The sequence below is a fragment of the Medicago sativa genome, chromosome 3, assembly GCF_051527215.1.
Source record: "Medicago sativa cultivar Bolivia chromosome 3, Bolivia_mono, whole genome shotgun sequence".
In the NCBI taxonomy this organism is placed as follows: Eukaryota; Viridiplantae; Streptophyta; class Magnoliopsida; order Fabales; family Fabaceae; genus Medicago; species Medicago sativa.
In genome coordinates, this window is record NC_140751.1 from 16,477,878 (window position 1) to 16,499,173 (window position 21,296).

At 34.8% G+C, this 21,296-nt stretch overlaps 1 long non-coding RNA gene across 1 annotated transcript; it reads left to right on the forward strand.

The window, feature by feature from the left end:
- The first annotated feature begins 2,068 nt into the window (after nucleotides 1-2,068).
- On the forward strand, nucleotides 2,069-19,480 carry LOC146936142 (uncharacterized). Its single transcript, XR_015030467.1, has 5 exons — nucleotides 2,069-2,662; nucleotides 2,826-2,911; nucleotides 13,235-17,453; nucleotides 17,617-17,702; nucleotides 19,160-19,480. It is a non-coding gene; the product is annotated as an uncharacterized LOC146936142 (long non-coding RNA).
- The last annotated feature ends 1,816 nt before the right edge of the window (nucleotides 19,481-21,296 follow it).

Sequence of the window (21,296 nt, forward strand, 5' to 3'; positions counted from 1 at the left end):
TAAGATGAATCAAGTGTATGCACGATATTAACTTTGTATATATAAGGGTATCCACTATAGAAATCATGGAATTTGAAAGAAACTATATATATATATAAGGGCATCTGATAGAGACGATTTGTTGGGTAGGGACAATTAATTGTATATGCAGCGGTAGGCCTCGAGACTCCAACACCCCCAGTTATATGCAGAACATAAAAAAAAAAAAACTCATGTCTCCGTAATAAATTTTACCCATCCATGTAAAATATCCCGGCATTAAATACTAATATTTCGACGTTGCATCCGTTAAATCATTCATGTTTAACAATACGAAAATCCAAATAACTATATACGCGTTGATATTTGTATATATAAACAATCGAAAATACGATAACAATGTGTTCTATTTATATATTGTGTATAAAATAATGAATTTACTATTTAATTAGATTTTATATAAAAAAAATAGTCGTAATTCTAGCCCGTGCTTGGCACGGGTTTAATTCCAAGCTAGTTAGTATCACATAAACAATCAGTGGTCACGTGTATTAACTAATGAAGGAAACTGACCGATGGGGTAATCTTAATAACGTTTAACAATAATTTCATAAGGTTTTTGTCTTTTCTCTAATTTAAGGAGGTGTTAGCAATCAGTTACAATAGAGTGGGTTTTTCCTATCCACTCAGCTTAAATTACATGGTTGTTTTTCTGTTTTACTAAACATGAGTATATTAATAAAGACATAGAATAATATTTTATGCAAGAACTAGTTACAAACCCGTGCTTCGCACGGGATAAATTACCTTTTTTCCGAAAAAATTTGTTCTAGAAAAATAGATTATTACAGGCAAACATAGATTCCTTAATATGCTTAAAAGCAAATTGATCTCAAACATATATATTACAGGCATATAAGAATATGGCAGTTGCTTTCAAATTGTTCATTTAGCAGCACTTTAAAAACAAAGATACATAAACATAGAAGTTGGATGCTAAACTAAAATCCTAAAGTTTTGACATATAAGGATTCATAGATGTTTAATGCTAAAGAATGTAGTGCTAACAGTTCTAGCAATTAAGTGAGTGATGAGACAGTACTTTGGTAAAGATTCATAAGATGTTTTCTATTCCATCTTTGGGGAGTTTCCACGTGGTAGAACCTCGTCAAGGAATATAAGGTTTTCATGAGGCTGATCTTGAGCCGCCATCCAGGCTGGAATATATATAACACTGAGAGCATCATAATAGAAGCAAATCCATGAGATGCCTTTACGGAATCAAACAACTACAATAAATACCAACAAACGGGACCAAACACACCTTCTCGGTCTTTAACAACCTTAACAAAATTTTAAAATTTGTATCAACGGTTATTTGACGCATGTTTAATATTTATTTTTAACTTATTATTGTGACAACTCCTCCCGTGTATAATGTATGTTTTTAATTTTAATTAGCGATAACTTATCCCGTGTTTAATAATTATTGTCTCTTTTTTCTAACGCCAAATCTTCCTGTGCATAATTGTTATTTTAAAACTTATATCAGCGACAACTTATCCCATATTTTATAATTATTTTTAAATTTTTATCTGATACAACTTGTCCCATGTATAATATTATATTATTTTAAACATTGTATCAACGACAATTTGTACTGTGTTTAATAATTTTTTTTTGGATTTTTAGTAACGAAAAATTCTTTGGTGTATGATAATTATTTTAAATTTTGAATCAGCGACAACTTGGCCCCTGTTTAAAAGTATATTTTCAATTTTTTATCAAGAATAACTTGTCTCCATGTATAATAATTATTTCAAAAAAATTATCATTGACAACTTGTCCCGTGTTTAATAAATTAATTATTATTTTAAAATTTATATCAACAACTTGTCTTTTTTTAATAATTATTTTTAAAATATTTTCATAAATAACTTGTCTCGTATATAATATTTATTTTGAACTTTGTATTAGAGACAACTTATCCCATGTATATTAAATTAATAACTATATTACATTTTGTATTGGTGGCTACTTGGGCCATGTTTAATAGTAATTTTAAAGTTTGTATCAACGACAACTTGTCTCATATATGCGAGTTTAAGCAATAATAAGGGAGATGAAGACTTGGAAAAAAAATTCTTTTTAGCAATGACAATTTGCCTTTTGTATAACAATTAATTTAAAATTTGTATGAATGACAAGTTGTCTTTGTAATATCCCGCTTAATAACACTGTCATTTGACATTTATCCGTGTCAGTTATTTTGTCAAATTGTCTATGAAAATTTTAAGCAGGGACAAAATTGGTATTTGCCAACCAAAATTCATTTTATAAACATTATTTCATTCCAACTTCTACACAATTCTATTTCCTTCTCTTTCTAAAAATATCATGATATTTTCTTTCTTCTCTTCCTAAAGGCCATCGGCCCTTTCCTCATCACTTCACCAACATCTTCAAAACTTCCAAATCTCCAATAATCATCAATTAAGCCATGCCTAAGGGTTTCTAGAGGTGTTGTTTGCATCAAACAAGCTTCAAAAAATTCTTCCCTCCCCATTAATAGTGCAAACCGCCCCTTAATCATCTATTTTCAATCTTCCATTTTGTCTCCAAATTCATGGGAAATTGCTAGAAATCATGCTAAAAGAGGTACCCATGATGTTTTAAGAGCAAGGTAAGCAACAAAAATGCATTTCCTTCCAACTAGCCATGAAGGCCGCCCCTTTAACCCTCATTTTTGGGGAAAAATTTCTCTTGGTGTAAATGTTCCAATTCATGCTTTTGGAGTGTTTAAAATGTTATGGGAATGATGTTATTGACATGTTTGAATGTTGTAGGAGCTATTGGAAGGAGGAGTAACTTAACTAGTGGCTTGGATTTGGAGGTTGTGCCACAAGTGTTCAAGAGGAACCTCCACAAGAGTGTGAGTTCTTTTAGTTAGTAAACCTTCCCTTTTGGGTAGTTCAATTATGCTATTAGATTGATAAATTATGATTTTGAGCATTAGGACATAGTTAGTGCTATTATGTTTAGGCTAAATACCCCTTGTTAATATATTCTAGAATTTGCTTTTATGTTAATTGCCATGCTTATGTTAGTATAGAAGTTGGAGGAAAATTATTAGGCAAGGATTCATTACATTTTTGAAATATGTGTATGATTTCGGCTAGATTCCGGAAATTATAAATTTGTTAAATATTTGGTATTTTTCTATCTTTGGCTAATGGGAATGAAAAACTTTTAAATGAATACACGACTAATGGCGGTTACGAATTGAACTTTCATTTTTCCGGATATGTAGCCGAAAAGTATTATAAGAACCTCCAACCAAATACTACCATATTGCTATGAGTATTAATATAAAAGAATGTTTAGAATAAATTATGCCTTTAGAAATTATAGATTATGATCTAGTATGTTAGGACATAACATAGACATTATGACTTAAGATATTTACCGTTGCTAGTGTACTCTAAAATGGTTTTATATTGATAATTATGCTTATGGTAGTGTATGAGTTAGAGGAAAAATAATTTATGACAAGTTTTGCACAAGTATGAATAAATATGCACATTTCGGCTATAATTTTGGAAAGTGAGAATTGTTGGTTTTATTACTTTGTTTCAAATCTTAGCTAATGTAATTTACACTTTTAAGGTAATATAATGGTTTGGTTTTGGCTAAGAATATAAATTCTCATTATTACCGAACGTGTAGCCGAAATGTATTATTATGACCTCTAATTACGTATTACCATATAGCATTATTATTTATGTAAAAGAATGTTTAGAGTAAATTGGCCATGAATGTAACACCCATATTTGAAAATATCTAGAATATTCAAATGAGTGCTAATATTGATACTGGATACATTAATTATACAAGATTGATACAACATCAATGTCTTAAGTCTAAATACAACCATGATCCAAGGTTCTTATGTTACATTATTACACCAAGTGTTGTCACAACATAGTACAAGACAACATAATATATAAGTCACAACTCATAATATAACATATGCATCCTTAATCTACACCATGATATCTCCGAGAGAACACGATCATTCCACGACCTTTTCTTTACCTTTACTTTGCGTAACCTGCGAACCTGAACAAAAAGGAGTGGGATGAGACATAATGCCTCAGTGAGTTCTTCCTAGCTCTAGGCTAGTGATAACCTTGGGGAAAAACCTACGGTTATCACGTGTCTAAAATACAACCTGCCGGTTGATTATACGTGTGTGTGGTCATTTATGTCTAGACGGATGTGCACACTAGAATCCGTCTTAGAATCTTCATAACATGTTATAGGCTTACTATATCATACGTGCCATGGCGGTGAAGGAATCCTAATACCGCTTTGCTAAGGTACGTTGAACGCACCGAAGTCTACACTAATTCATGACACAACCTATACCAGACGAATAGGGAAACCTAAGTTCGTCTTCGGTAAATCATTCATTTCATGATCTAACATAATCATCACATGCATAGTCATATTCGTTTAGTCATTATGTTAGCGTGAATCAAACAACATTATCTTGGTTCGTTTTACGGAGAGCCCCGGGTGGAGTAACCCCGAGAACTATCCCATACATGACCGATGTACGTACATCGGACTCCCTCGGTGTCGTGCGGGTCCCTTACGGCTTGAATCGTTCCCCTTAGGTCGAGAACCCCTTGTATCCCCCTATCGTGGATGTCAAGGGACACGAGCACCTACATCTTGCATTATCATGTTCATATGCATACATATACACGCTTGTTCATAAGCGTAAAATTTATTCTTCGCAACGTATCATACATAAGTGTACATAAAATGCTTGATACACTCTTATTCATATCTCTAGTAATGCTTCACCTAGAGTTCTTGATAACTATTGAAATTAAGGGTTCCATAAAGGATATATATATATATATTCTATCCTAGGGTTTTACCCCATTGTTTAAAGTATGCATGTCCCTTGTATCTTCCCTTTATCTCTTAAACAAAAGTTATTAATGTTTAGGATTCCATGTTTCTTGTTCAAGCAAGGAAGTGATTCTTTGATTGTTAAAGAGGTTTGAGTGTAAGTACAAATGTTTGATAATTACTCCATTAAGAACAAATCAAGTGGCAAAAGTAGAAGAAAGAAAAGAGGGTTTCGAAATTGCAGGAAAGGACTTGATTCCAGTAAGCCACGCTAATAGCGAAACTGGGAATTTGCCACGCCCCAGCCACGCTATTAGCGTACTTCTCTGCCAAATTATGCAGATTTGCGCTAATGGCGTGGATCAAGCTATTAGCGTAGCTCATCAGTGGTTTCTGCAGATTTCGAAACCTTGAATCACTTGCTTGAACCTGTTAACCTTCCTAACCATCCAGCAATTATAACAGATAAGGGAATTGCAAGGCATCACATACAAAACACTTTAAACAATCATATTACTTGTACTAATCATAAAAAGAACCTACATATAACATCTAAACTCAAATCAAGCATGGCTAACTTATACATACACCCCAATAGGATAGAAATCTATCTAAGAACTCACTTGAAGTGTTGAAGTTGCTTACAAGTCTCTAACCACCAAAACCCTAGAAAACACTACACTTGATTGAGAAAGATAATAGGTTGAAGTTGCTTGCTCCTACACACCCAAGTTCACTTGATCACATACTTCATAAATCTTGAACAACTTGAACAATAGATTTGAAGGTTTGGTTCGGTTCTAGAGAGGGAAAAGAGAACATGAAAAAGTTTGTAACCTAGAGAGAGAAACTTGAATGAAGAATGAAGATTTTTGGACCAATTTCCTTTAAATAGTCCTTAAGCTCAAATGACTATTATACCCTTCTGCTTAAACGTGCGCATTTGCATCGTTTTCAGACATTACGTTAATTCCTAATACGCGGGATGTTACACTCTACCCCCCTTAAAAAAAATTTCGTCCTCGAAATTTAGAGAATACCTGAAAACAAATGCGGATACTGATTCAACATTTCTGACTCAAGTTCCCAAGTAGCTTCCCCGTCTGGTGACCCCTTCCAAACCACTTTCACTATAGGAATCTCCTTGTTCCTGAGAGACTTGACATCACGATCAACTATACTTTCTGGTTCCGGCTGGAACGTCAAGTCTGACCTTAGCTCAATAGAGTCTAGTTCAATTGGTTGAAAAGGATCCGGAATAAACTTCTTCAATTGAGATATATGAAATACATCATGCAACCCCGACATAGCTGGAGGTAAAGCTAACTGGTAAGCTACTGGTCCGATACGTTTAAGTATCAAAAACGGTCCTATATACCTAGGACACATCTTCTTGGTTCTGAAAACACCTCTCAAGCCCAGCTTAGGCGTAACTTTCAGGAACACATGATCACCTTCTTCAAACTCTAAAGGTCTTCGTCTATTATCCGCATAACTTTTCTGACGACTTTGAGCTATCTTCATCTTCTCTTGTATTGACTTAATCTTCAAAGTCGTTTCTTGTATGATCTCTGGCCCAATGATACTTTTATCTCCAACCTTGGCCCAGCACAAAGGGGTTCTACATTTCCTACCATACAATGCCTCACATGGTGCCATTCCAATACTTGAGTGATAACTATTGTTGTAGGAAAATTCTATCAAAGGTAAGTGATGGTTCCAACTCCCTCCATCTTCCAAAACACAAGCACGTAACATGTCTTCTAAAGTTTGGATAGTCCTTTCTGACTGTCCATCTGTCTGCGGATGATGTGACGTGCTCAACTTCAATCGAGTCCCTAAGGCCCTTTGAAACGCCTTCCAAAGGTGTGAAGTGAAGATAGGATCCCTGTCTGACACGATGCTTGCTGGAACTCCATGTAGCTTGACAATCTCTGAAATAAACAATTCAGCATACTGCGATGCTTTGTAAGTAGATTTAACTGGTAAGAAATGAGCTGACTTGGTTAGTCTATCCATAATTACCCAAATTGAATCATGACCTCTCTGAGTACGGGGTAAACCTCCTACAAAATCCATGGTAATGTGCTCCCATTTCCACTGAGGAATTTCTAATGATTGTAACATACCAGCTGGTCTCTGATGTTCTATCTTGACTTGTTGACATACTATACACCGTGCTACAAATTCAGCAATATCCGTTTTCATACCAGGCCACCAGTAATCCTTCCTTAAATCTTGATACATCTTGGTAGCACCAGGGTGAATTGAAAAACTACTCTTGTGTGCTTCCTCCAAAATCAATCTCTTAAGCTCTTGGTCATTCAGAACACATAACCTTCCTTCAAACAACATTGCTCCATCTGAAGCCATAGAGAATTCTGGGTGAACACTACTTTTCTGAAGTTCTGAATCAACAACCTGAGCCTGAATGATTCTTGACCGTAAATCACATGAAACTTCCAATCTGTGCAACCAAATACCATCGCCAACTTCAGTGACTCCAAGATTAAGGTCTCGGACCATTTCATACATGTTACAAGTGTGCATCAACACTTCAGCTTGAGCTATGGCTTTACGACTCCAAGCGTCCGCTACGACATTGGCCTTTCCCGGATGATATTTCAAATCAAAGTCAAAATCTTTTAGATACTCCATCCAACATCGTTGCCTCATGTTCAAATCCCTTTGATCAAACAAGTACTTTAAGCTCTTGTGATCACTAAATAACTCAAAATGTGCTCCATACAAATGGTGCCTCAATATCTTCAAAACAAAAATTATGGCTGCCAATTCTAAGTCATGAGTAGGATAGTTTTCTTCATGCGTTTTGAGTTGCCTAGATGCATAAGCTATCACATTATCTTCTTGCATAAGTACACCACCAAGTCCCTTAGAAGATGCATCACAAAACACAACATACTTTTTCTCCGGATCGGGTATGGCTAAGACTGGAGCTTGAGTTAACTTCCTCTTCAGAGTTCTAAAACTCTTCTCACATTCTTCATCCCACACAAATGGCACCTCTTTCCTCATGAGTCGAGTTAAAGGTAGAGCAATCTGAGAAAACTTCATGATGAACCGTCGGTAATATCCGGCTAAGCCCAAAAAGCTTCGAACTTCTGAAACATTCTTCGGCCTTGTCCAATTTTGAACAGCTTCAACTTTAGATTGATCAACGGCCACGCCCCCTTGAGAAATTACATGACCAAGGAACTTAACCTCTGACAACCAAAATTCACACTTGCTAAATTTTTCATATAACTGTTTTTCCCAAAGAATATCCAACACTATCCTCAAATGTTGTGCATGCTCTTGCGGATTCTTAGAATAAACCAAATATGTCATCAATGAAAATAATGACAAATTGATCTAAATAAGGTTGGAAAATCCGGTTCATATAGTCCATGAAGACTGCTGGTGCGTTGGATACTCCAAAAGGCATAACCAGGAATTCATAGTGTCCATAACGCGTCCTGAAAGCCGTTTTAGACACATCTGAGGATTTAATACGAATCTGATGATAACCCGACCTAAGATCAATTTTTGAGAACACTGATGCTCCTTTAAGTTGATCAAGAAGATCATCAATTCTTGGAAAGGGATACTTGTTCTTAATCGTCACCTTATTCAGCTGACGATAATCAATACACAGCCGCATACTGCCATCTTTCTTCTTGACTAACAAAACTGGTGCACCCCATGGAGACACACTAGGCCTGATGAAATGATTCTGAATAAGCTCCTCCAACTGAGTCTTCAATTCTTTGAGTTCTAGGGGAGACATTCTGTAAGGTGCTACTGACACTGGTTCGGCTCCCGGAATCAAATCAATCGAAAACTCAATTTCTCTTTCCGGTGGCAAGTTAGTGATGTCAGCTGGAAAAACATCCAAGTACTCACTTACAATAGGAATGTCACTTGGACTTAAGTCTGACTCTAAAGTCACGGTGAGCATAACATAAAATCCCCTATCCTGAGCACAAATAAACTGAGCCATCTGATATGTGTGCTTAATCAATTCTGACAAGGCTACTCCTTCCACCGTATCACTAGTTGGCATGTAAATACTCTTCTCGGCACATCCTATATATACATGATTAGCTGACAACCAGTCCATACCCAAACTAACATCAAGTTGCTTCATCGAAAGACATACTAAATCTATATAGTACGTCTTGCTAGATACTGTGATGGGACAATTTTCACAAACATAATTCGCAACAATACTCCCGTCAGTGGCTGTGGTTACTTTCATAGGGGGATTTAACAAAGAAACAGACAACTGAAGAGCCTCAACACATTGAAATGAAATGAAGGAACATGATGCACCACAATCAAATAAAACATTAACAGGATTCTGGCCAAGAAAACACGTACCACCAATCAAGTCTTCATTTGCCAGCGCCTTCTTACCATCAAGAGAATACACTCTTCCTTTACTCATTGTAGTGCTTATACCCTTGCCCTTATTTCCTCTGTTTGGACAATCCGCCACATAGAGCCCTGACTGACCACATGCAAAACAATTGCCAGACTCTCTCCTGCATTCTCCTTGATGAGCTTTACCACACTTCCTGCAAATTGGATAAGTTCTAGGTGGACCTGTGTACTTTCCTCTAGTTGGAGAACCCTTAGGTTTCAACTTCTCATGATACTTGTCAACAAAGTTACCTCTGCTTCTTCCACCTGCCCCAGAACCTTCTCTAGCTGCCTTATCAAAACCTCTTTCGGCCTCCAAGCTGTTATGCACCAACTCATCATAATCCTCTACCCTTTTCCCATTCACTACAGCATAGAGTTCTCCCCTCAAAGCATGCTTATATTGATTGACCTTCCACATCTCATTACCCGCATACTCATTGTGAGTAGAGTAATAAGATAATTCCTCAAACTTCTTCGTAAAATCTGTCACCGACATATGACCTTGCTTCAAGTGGAGAAATTCTTGTTCCTTCCTTACCTTGTATGACAAAGGAAGATACTTATCTTTCATTACTTGTTTGAAATTCTCCCAGTTCAAAGCTAACCCATTAGTCTCCATCCTACGCCGAGCAGTTTCCCACCAATCAAGCGCTACACCTCGGAATTGATTCGTTGCAAAGACCACCTTATCTTCCTCGGTACAGTTAACCATCTGAAAAATCTTTTCCATCTGCTTGATCCACCTTTTTGCTTCAGGTGGTTCACCACTACCATCGAACTCTGGAGGATGGTTTCGGTTAAATTCTCGAAAGATTGGATTTCCCACAATGGGAGGTGGTGGTGGGGGCTGATGGAAAACACCTGGACCTTGCTGCATAGTTGCAGCCCATTGCTGCTGAGCCTGAGCATTCTGCTGCATTTGCTGCTGCATCTGTTGCTGCATCATATTCATCATCTGTTGGTTTTGCTGCATTAACTGCGCCCACATCTGAGCATCAGGGTTAACATTTTCCTCCTCATTCCGATTAACTCTTGGCCGGCCTCTTGCCCTTCGCGCTCCAGACATTGTCGCTCTAACTGTCATATTTGAGTCAAAGTGATCAGTTTTAACCAAATATAACAATGAGGACCAATATCCTAAGCTCAAAAAGAACAACTACTTGTATTGTATCATTAATGACCCAAGGCACGATCTGAATCGACCTGCTCTGATACCAATTGTAACACCCATATTTGAAAATATCTAGAATATTCAAATGAGTGCTAATATTGATACTGGATACATTAATTATACAAGATTGATACAACATCAATGTCTTAAGTCTAAATACAACCATGATCCAAGGTTCTTATGTTACATTATTACACCAAGTGTTGTCACAACATAGTACAAAACAACATAATATATAAGTCACAACTCATAATATAACATATGCATCCTTAATCGACACCATGATATCTCCGAGAGAACACGATCATTCCACGACCTTTTCTTTACCTTTACTTTGCGTAACCTGCGAACCTGAACAAAAAGGAGTGGGATGAGACATAATGCCTCAGTGAGTTCTTCCTAGCCCTAGGCTAGTGATAACCTTTGGGAAAAACCGACGGTTATCACGTGTCTAAAATACAACCTGCCGGTTGATTATACGTGTGTGTGGTCATTTATGTCTAGACGGATGTGCACACTAGAATCCGTCTTAGAATCTTCATAACATGTTATAGGCTTACTATATCATACGTGCCATGGCGGTGAAGGAATCCTAATACCGCTTTGCTAAGGTACGTTGAACGCACCGAAGTCTACACTAATTCATGACACAACCTATACCGGACGAATAGGGAAACCTAAGTTCATCTTCGGTAAATCATTCATTTCATGATCTAACATAATCATCACATGCATAGTCATATTCGTTTAGTCATTATGTTTGCGTGAATCAAACAACATTATCTTGGTTCGTTTTACGGAGAGCCCCGGGTGGAGTAACCCCGAGAACTATCCCATACATGACCGATGTACGTACATCGGACTCCCTCGGTGTCGTGCGGGTCCCTTACGGCTTGAATCGTTCCCCTTAGGTCGAGAACCCCTTGTATCCCCCTATCGTGGATGTCAAGGGACACGAGCACCTACATCTTGCATTATCATGTTCATATTCATACATATACACGCTTGTTCATAAGCGTAAAATTTATTCTTCGCAACGTATCATACATAAGTGTACATAAAATGCTTGATACACTCTTATTCATATCTCTAGTAATGCTTCACCTAGAGTTCTTGATAACTATTGAAATTAAGGGTTCCATAAAGGATATATATATATATATATATATATATTCTATCCTAGGGTTTTACCCCATTGTTTAAAGTATGCATGTCCCTTGTATCTTCCCTTTATCTCTTAAACAAAAGTTATTAATGTTTAGGATTCCATGTTTCTTGTTCAAGCAAGGAAGTGATTCTTTGATTGTTAAAGAGGTTTGAGTGTAAGTACAAATGTTTGATAATTACTCCATTAAGAACAAATCAAGTGGCAAAAGTAGAAGAAAGAAAAGAGGGTTTCGAAATTGCAGGAAAGGACTTGATTCCAGTAAGCCACGCTAATAGCGAAACTGGGAATTTGCCACGCCCCAGCCACGCTATTAGCGTACTTCTCTGCCAAATTCTTCAGATTTGCGCTAATGGCGTGGATCAAGCTATAAGCGTAGCTCATCAGTGGTTTCTGCAGATTTCGAAACCTTGAATCACTTGCTTGAACCTGTTAACCTTCCTAACCATCCAGCAATTATAACAGATGAGGGAATTGCAAGGCATCACATACAAAACACTTTAAACAATCATATTACTTGTACTAATCATAAAAAGAACCTACATATAACATCTAAACTCAAATCAAGCATGGCTAACTTATACATACACCCCAATAGGATAGAAATCTATCTAAGAACTCACTTGAAGTGTTGAAGTTGCTTACAAGTCTCTAACCACCAAAACCCTAGAAAACACTACACTTGATTGAGAAAGATAATAGGTTAAAGTTGCTTGCTCCTACACACCCAAGTTCACTTGATCACATACTTCATAAATCTTGAACAACTCTAACAATAGATTTGAAGGTTTGGTTCGGTTCTAGAGAGGGAAAAGAGGACATGAAAAAGTTTGTAACCTAGAGAGAGAAACTTGAATGAAGAATGAAGATTTTTGGACCAATTTCCTTTAAATAGTCCTTAAGATCAAATGACTATTATACCCTTCTGCTTAAACGTGCGCATTTGCATCGTTTTCAGACATTACGTTAATTCCTAATACGCGGGATGTTACAATGAATAAGAGTTATGGGTAAGTCACTAAGCCGTGTAAAATACCATTTTTGAGAAGAGAATAGTTATTGACACATTTTCAGTTAGAGACGAGAGTTTAATTCTCACTAACAGATATGACATTAATTGATTTATTAAATTGTGGCTTTCGCTATCCCGCCAGTTGGATACGAAAGGTTCCCGCCAGTTGGAACGGGCACTATCCGTGAGGATGACCCCACAATAATCAGAGGAGTCCGGTATCCCCGTCAGTTGGGTTTCCCGCCAGTTGGAAAATTTTTATATATACCGGTTATCAGAGGAATAAATTCCGGGGTTACTCCACCTTGGTTTATTCGTAAAATCAACTCAGATAATTGTTTGTTCAACGCTAACTTTACTAACACATTTGTTAGATATTAAGATTAAATATTCAGTTATGTTACGATATCAGAGTTACAGGTTAAAGATGTATAACCTCAGAGAGGTTGAATTTAGACAGAGGGCAATCATAGGTATTCCCAAGGATTTCTTGCATCCTAGGATAGGTGGAGCTCACTGAGACATTATGTCTCATCCCATTCCATTTATTATTTTTCAGGTACACAATCATCCCAGAAGAAAGATTAAGAAAGGCTACAGGTTGATTATGGTGCTTCATTGATGACGTGTATATGTGGAAGTATGTCTCGGGACTTGTTGTGATGTATTTTAGTCCATATCAGTTTATGGGAATTATGTATCAGATTATGTATAATATTATGTGCTAGTCAATTAGTACATATATCATCTAGATAATATGTAAAGTTATCAGATAATCAGTCAGGAGTCCTAAAGACATATGCACATTATCAGTCATCACAGGTAAATTTCTATATTGAAATTTAATGTACCCGGTATTAAATTTTAACGCTTTCTAAAATTCTAGACTCTTTTATGAGGGCGTTACAATTTGGTATCAGAGCTGGTCGATTCAGATCGTGCCTTGGGTCATTAGAATTCAAAAAAAAGTAGTGGGACCATTGGGTTCCGGATATTTATTCTAAATGTCATGTCTAGTTGAGCCTGATCAACTCAGACTAGTATATGATAGTTAGGACAAATGTCTGAGAGCTGAATTGGACCTTGGAGGAATGAAGCGTACGAAGAAGAGAAGTCAGTGTGTCAGGTTTTGTAACGAATTTTGATAAGGGAGTATTCGACGCCAAATGGTGGCCAATAAACTGTGAAGCAGAAAATTTTCGAGGACGTAAGGGAAATGCTAAGATTAAGATGGTGTACTCTAATATTGTTGAACGACACTTTTATGTGGATACCGGAGAAGTAAGAGATTCAGGATAATTAAGGGATGATTGCAAGCTTGACAGGAGCCGCAGTATAAGAAGCATAAGTAAGGTATAGAAGAAATATTTCTAAAGGCGTAATTAAGACTACGGGATCAGAAGAGGAATTTGATATGAGGAGAATTTTCAGATGAACCATAGAATCCAAAAGCTCTCGGTGGATGTAGAGTATGTAAGAAGTTAAGGACTTGAATGCCGAAACGAGCCGGATTTTGATGCTTGAATTGTTGAAGTGAACTAATTAATGAATAAGTAAATTATTTTGGGAGCAGACAAGGAAATCCCCTTAATGTGAGCAATGAATGGATGACGTAAGTCAGATAAACTATGCCGGATTAGTCAAACCTCCCGAATCTTTAGTGCCAGATTTATGAATCAGGAAGTGAATGTGTTATGTGGCGTGACAGTCAAGAAGAATGAATGATTGGTAGTGGAAAAATCTTGTATGGAACAAAGTATGATGTATTTTTTTATTGACAAGAAATTGCAGAGAAACTAAGCTAACGAGAGTTGACCACTAAGGAAATTGTATCAGATCCCTGCATCTATCATGAGTTATTAAGTTGTCATGGACTAAGTAACACAAGCTTAGCAGTAAGTAGAAAGAGGTTCCAGTAGCGGTAAGAAATAAAATGCAATTTTTCGATTGGAATGGAAACTAAAGATTAAATAATAAATTGTTAAAATTCAGTGAACTAATGGAGGAATGATGTCAAGCTCTATCAAGGGGACAAGAATGTGTTAACGTATGAATATAATAAGTTGATGTGATAAGGATTAACCAAGATTTTTGAATTTGAGAAGTTATTTTGAGGTTCCGTTATATGGAGGGTTGTTGTTAGTGCGAAAGTGTTAAGAATGAAGTAAAGTATTAAGGAATCACATATTTTCTTTTGATGATTTTTCTCACGTAATTGTTCTAAAAACTAAAAGAATGACTTGGTCGATGAGAATGGATTTTGAGAATTGAAGTTATCTCAAGGGAGCTCGTAAGTGTAATTATCAGCACGACACGAATGAAAAAGAATGGAAATAAGCTGCGAATTGTCGAGTATGTTTTACTATAAACAATGTGAATGTGGGAATCATTCAAGGAACACCTTGCGAGAACAAGTGTACAGTATATGTCTAATGAAAGATTTAATACCTGGAAATAGTTTGCTAGTAATATAAGTTAGTACTCGAAGTAGCAAGAAATGTAAAGTTAGCTTCTCTGTTTAGGACATGTAAGCTTCGAAGGATGGCTAGAAGAATTGAATAAACATGTAGTAATGAGATTGGGAAATTTTACATTATGATTGAATTGGTATGCCTAAATCGATGTAAGATAACAAATCAGAGTGGCGCAGCGGAAAATTAATCAGTAAAGAAGTGATAGGATGTGCAATAATTTTATACTTTGAAAAGAGATATTCATGGAAAATTTTAAGAGACAAGCTAATAATTTTCAAACCACATAATTCAGAGATATTAACAGTTCAATTAATGAGAGTAGGACGAAAGTATTCCTACCTTGTTAAATCTAAGAAACATTGGAATCACCTCTAGTATGTAACTTAGTCAGTTGACTTGGTGATTTCAAAGAATGAATTAAAAGTATCAGTTTAGCTGGGAAAGAGTCATGTATGAGGTAACAAATATGGATATTGTATCAAGATGATTTTATTTTGGTTTGAAATACTTATGGAATATCAGGTATAGTAAAAGGTATTTAAGTGCAAGGATACTACTCAGAACAAGAAATGCGGATGCTTAAACACAATTCTGTTCTGAAGTTTGGGAGTTTTAAACTCCGTATTTTTGAAGGTAAAGAAAAGATTGATATCATACAAGTTAAAAAAATTTTATGTGATATACAATATGGAATTATACCAATTCAGGTAACGAGTATGGAATTATCAGAAAGACTGAGATAATACGTTCCTTATAGTAACGGACAGAATAATAATGTTCAAGGAAGAAAAGTATATTTTTGGAAGAGTAAGTTCATGAGAAAATTTATGATTACGGATCTTATTTATTTTGACAGTGTAATTTGATTAATTTAAGAATGTTGAAAGTTTAGTGCAGATGAAGTATAGTCGAATGACTACAGATATATGTCATGTATTTAGTTATCAGTCGTACTACCTCGTGTATTGTGTACTCGTCAGTTAGTGCACTATTACTCATATAAGAATTACATTTAATGTACTCGCCAGTTAGTACGTTTTGTATTTAAATATGACTTATGGATTGTACTCGTCAGTTAGTACTTCCATCAGCTATTTGAGGTAGTACCATGTTTGGACTCATTCCACAGAAAACATAGCAGATATCAGCAATAACACCTCATATTTATGTGTTGCATAATGAAGGAAATTGAATCAGTTCTTACATTCATTGAGGTAAATTTAATGTCAGATAATATTCCGAATAGAAACGATCTTATACGGAGAATGGTGTGGTTATTATTATGAGACCTCATTATATGGGGTATAGCTCAGAAATAAATTTTTTTATTGGAATTAGTCGTATCATGAAGAACCCCCTCAAAGGTTGGATCTGTTTATGGAAAGATAAGAATCGACGAAGTCAATAAAAGTGTTACTCCAATAAGTGTATGAGATATTTCCAGAACTTAGTGAAGGTCAACAAGAAATAGTAACCTAAGACATATTTATAAGGAGTATGTGGAACTAGAAATTTACCCGAAGAATATTTTATGCATTGGTTAGCTTTGCTTTACACTACGTTCAAAATGTATAATGTATTCCACAACTTACACTTAAGGAGGTTATTATCAAACCTTTCGACCCAGGTGATTGGAAGACATATCAGTTAGCATTAATGTCAGAATTACATGAAGTATTTCAAGTTTCTCAGTTATGAAAAATTCATTCTCGATCCTTTTCAGCCAGTGGAATTGGAAACCATAGATTTAGAATCTGAGATGCAAGATCAGAATCCGTATCTATTTCCAGATAAACTCTAAATTTCGAGGACGAAATTTTCTTAAGGGGGGTAGAGTGTAATATCCCGCTTAATAACACTGTCATTTGACATTTATCTGTGTCAGTTATTTTGTCAAATTGTCTATGAAAATTTTAAGCAGGGACAAAATTGGTATTTGCCAACCAAAATTCATTTTATAAACATTATTTCATTCCAACTTCTACACAATTCTATTTCATTCTCTTTCTAAAAATATCATGATATTTTCTTTCTTCTCTTCCTAAAGGCCATCGGCCCTTTCCTCATCACTTCACCAACATCTTCAAAACTTCCAAATCTCCAATAATCATCAATTAAGCCATGCCTAAGGGTTTCTAGAGGTGTTGTTTGCATCAAACAAGCTTCAAAAAATTCTTCCCTCCCCATTAATAGTGCAAACCGCCCCTTAATCATCTATTTCCAATCTTCCATTTTGTCTCCAAATTCATGGGAAATTGCTAGAAATCATGCTAAAAGAGGTACCCATGATGTTTTAAGAGCAAGGTAAGCAACAAAAATGCATTTCCTTCCAACTAGCCATGAAGGCCGCCCCTTTAACCCTCATTTTTGGGGAAAAAATTCTCTTGGTGTAAATGTTCCAATTCATGCTTTTGGAGTGTTTAAAATGTTATGGGAATGATGTTATTGACATGTTTGAATGTTGTAGGAGCTATTGGAAGGAGGAGTAACTTAACTAGTGGCTTGGATTTGGAGGTTGTGCCACAAGTGTTCAAGAGGAACCTCCACAAGAGTGTGAGTTCCTTTAGTTAGTAAACCTTCCCTTTTGGGTAGTTCAATTATGCTATTAGATTGATAAATTATGATTTTGAGCATTAGGACATAGTTAGTGCTATTATGTTTAGGCTAAATACCCCTTGTTAATATATTCTAGAATTTGCTTTTATGTTAATTGCCATGCTTATGTTAGTATAGAAGTTGGAGGAAAATTATTAGGCAAGGATTCATTACATTTTTGAAATATGTGTAAGATTTCGGCTAGATTCCGGAAATTAGAAATTTGTTAAATATTTGGTATTTTTCTATCTTTGGCTAATGGGAATGAAAAACTTTTAAATGAATACACGACTAATGGCGGTTACGGATTGAACTTTCATTTTTCCGGATATGTAGCCGAAAAGTATTATAAGAACCTCCAACCAAATACTACCATATTGCTATGAGTATTAATATAAAAGAATGTTTAGAATAAATTATGCCTTTAGAAATTATAGATTATGATCTAGTATGTTAGGACATAACATAGACATTATGACTTAAGATATTTACCCTTGCTAGTGTACTCTAAAATGGTTTTATATTGATAATTATGCTTATGGTAGTGTATGAGTTAGAGGAAAAATAATTTATGACAAGTTTTGCACAAGTATGAATAAATATGCACATTTCGGCTATAATTTTGGAAAGTGAGAATTGTTGGTTTTATTACTTTGTTTCAAATCTTAGCTAATGTAATTTACACTTTTAAGGTAATATAATGGTTTGGTTTTGGCTAAGAATATAAATTCTCATTATTACCGAACGTGTAGCCGAAATGTATTATTATGACCTCTAATTACGTATTACCATATAGCATTATTATTTATGTAAAAGAATGTTTAGAGTAAATTGGCCATGAATAAGAGTTATGGGTAAGTCACTAAGCCGGGTAAAATACCATTTTTGAGAAGAGAATAGTTATTGACACATTTTCAGTTAGAGACGAGAGTTTAATTCTCACTAACAGATATGACATTAATTGATTTATTAAATTGTGGCTTTCGCTATCCCGCCAGTTGGATACGAAAGGTTCCCGCCAGTTGGAACAGGCACTATCCGTGAGGATGACCCCACAATAATCAGAGGAGTCCGGTATCCCCGTCAGTTGGGTTTCCCGCCAGTTGGAAAATTTTTATATATACCGGTTATCAGAGGAATAAATTCCGGGGTTACTCCACCTGGGTTTATTCGTAAAATCAACTCAGATAATTGTTTGTTCAACGCTAACTTTACTAACACATTTGTTAGATATTAAGATTAAATATTCAGTTATGTTACGATATCAGAGTTACAGGTTAAAGATGTATAACCTCAGAGAGGTTGAATTTAGACAGAGGGCAATCATAGGTATTCCCAAGGATTTCTTGCAGCCTAGGATAGGTGGAGCTCACTGAGACATTATGTCTCATCCCATTCCATTTATTATTTTTCAGGTACACAATCATCCCAGAAGAAAGATTAAGAAAGGCTACAGGTTGATTATGGTGCTTCATTGATGACGTGTATATGTGGAAGTATGTCTCGGGACTTGTTGTGATGTATTTTAGTCCATATCAGTTTATGGGAATTATGTATCAGATTATGTATAATATTATGTGCTCGTCAGTTAGTACATATATCATCTAGATAATATGTAAAGTTATCAGATAATCAGTCAGGAGTCCTAAAGACATATGCACATTATCAGTCATCACAGGTAAATTTCTATATTGAAATTTAATGTACCCGGTATTAAATTTTAACGCTTTCTAAAATTCTAGACTCTTTTATGAGGGCGTTACAGTCTTATGCATAATAACTATTATGTAATTTGTATCAGTGATGACTTTTCTCGTGTATAATTATAATTTTAAAATATAAACAATGAAAAAAATTAAATTTTTAATAGTCTTAATCTCATGTACCTGAATGAGAATGTTTTATAAATTGAATTTTTAATTTTACCATTAATTTCTTAGCCCTTCAATTGAATTTAAATTTGTTTAAATTTATATTTTAATTTTACCATTAATTTTTTAATTTTAAATTTTAAATTTGTTTAACGTATCTTGTAAAAAAATTGTTCCAAAAAAAATGAGTAAATTAAGGAACATTGCACAAACATTATAAATATTTCATAGAACAAATAGTTTCTATTGTAAATTGAATTAGAAATTTAAATTCCATGGAAATAAAACACAATAATAACAAAAAGTATACCTAAATTTAATCAAAAAGAAACAAATCTTACCATCGGCCAATAAAATCAAAACAAAAACAAAACATAAACATGAGAATAAGCAGAGTGTAGGAATAACCATTCTAGAGCAGAAATTAAGCAATTAAAGGATAAACCATACAGCAAGAATTCTCCAGAAAATTAATCACCAAATGCCTCCAAGGTTAAATAGCCTTTGGGAAATACATTAACATAAACATCTTCCTGACGTTGCATCAGAAGATGCTCACTCCCTTAGGCCAAGCAGATATGCTCTGAAAGCTCAGCTTTGTACAAACCAACTCATATATGTATCCTAAGTACTTAATTGATAGTTAAAAAAAAAAATTGGTGAGGTAGCACTCAACCCAGCAACACTAAAAAAATTATATGCATTAGCGTAACAGGAAAACAGACAGACGGACATAAAATATTACTCTAAACGTTAGAGGTTGAAGAAAGAAAATAAAAATATTTGGGATCATTAAATGACAGCGTGAATAAAAATATTTATGAGGTTGTGATGATTAAACGATATTAAAATTAAATATATAAGTGATAAAAAGATAATAAAATTTCTTTGAAAAAAAGATAATAAAATTAAATGGAATCTCTTTAAAAATGTAAATGGAGCGGTTAAAAAAAATAAAGTTAAATGGAAGGAAAAACATATTGAAATATAATATTAAAAAATAAAAGAAAAGGTTCCCAGCGTGAGTTGAAAAGAGGTGCTCGTGAAATAAGTTGTCGAGAAATAGTTTTTTAAAGTAACATTCAATAGCTTTTGGCAAAAGCTCATTCCATTTAATTTTATGCGTTCAATAAAATTACTTTTTTTAGTAAGTACTTAATTGATACTGTGTTTGGCCTAACTTCTCCTTAAAAATGTAGAGAAGTTGGAAAAAAGCTGGGTCAAACGATACTTTAATATCCCACAACGACAATGTAGAAACAACTGAATTTGGGAAAAAAAATTAAAAAATAGTTAAAAACATAAAAACTGGAAAATAGTTAAAAGTTATTAAAAATATAAAAGTTATAAAATAATTAAAAAAATTAGTTAGGGGTAAAATGGTAAATTAAAAATAAAAAATGAGGGGCAAAATGGTAAATTCATGGGACATTAATTTTCTTATTAGTATATAGATAGATATAGAAAACAATAAGTTCAATCTTTAAAATATCACTATCAGTATCTCACCAATTTGATGCACAATATTGATGAATTGGAATATAACTTTCGAGGGTCAAATAATTTAAGGGTCAAATCTACGAGGGAGTGATATTTTAAGGACTACATTGACTTTTTATTCTTCATTGAATAAATTTTGATAAATATTGATGTATTCACTATTATCATAGGTAAACGTAAG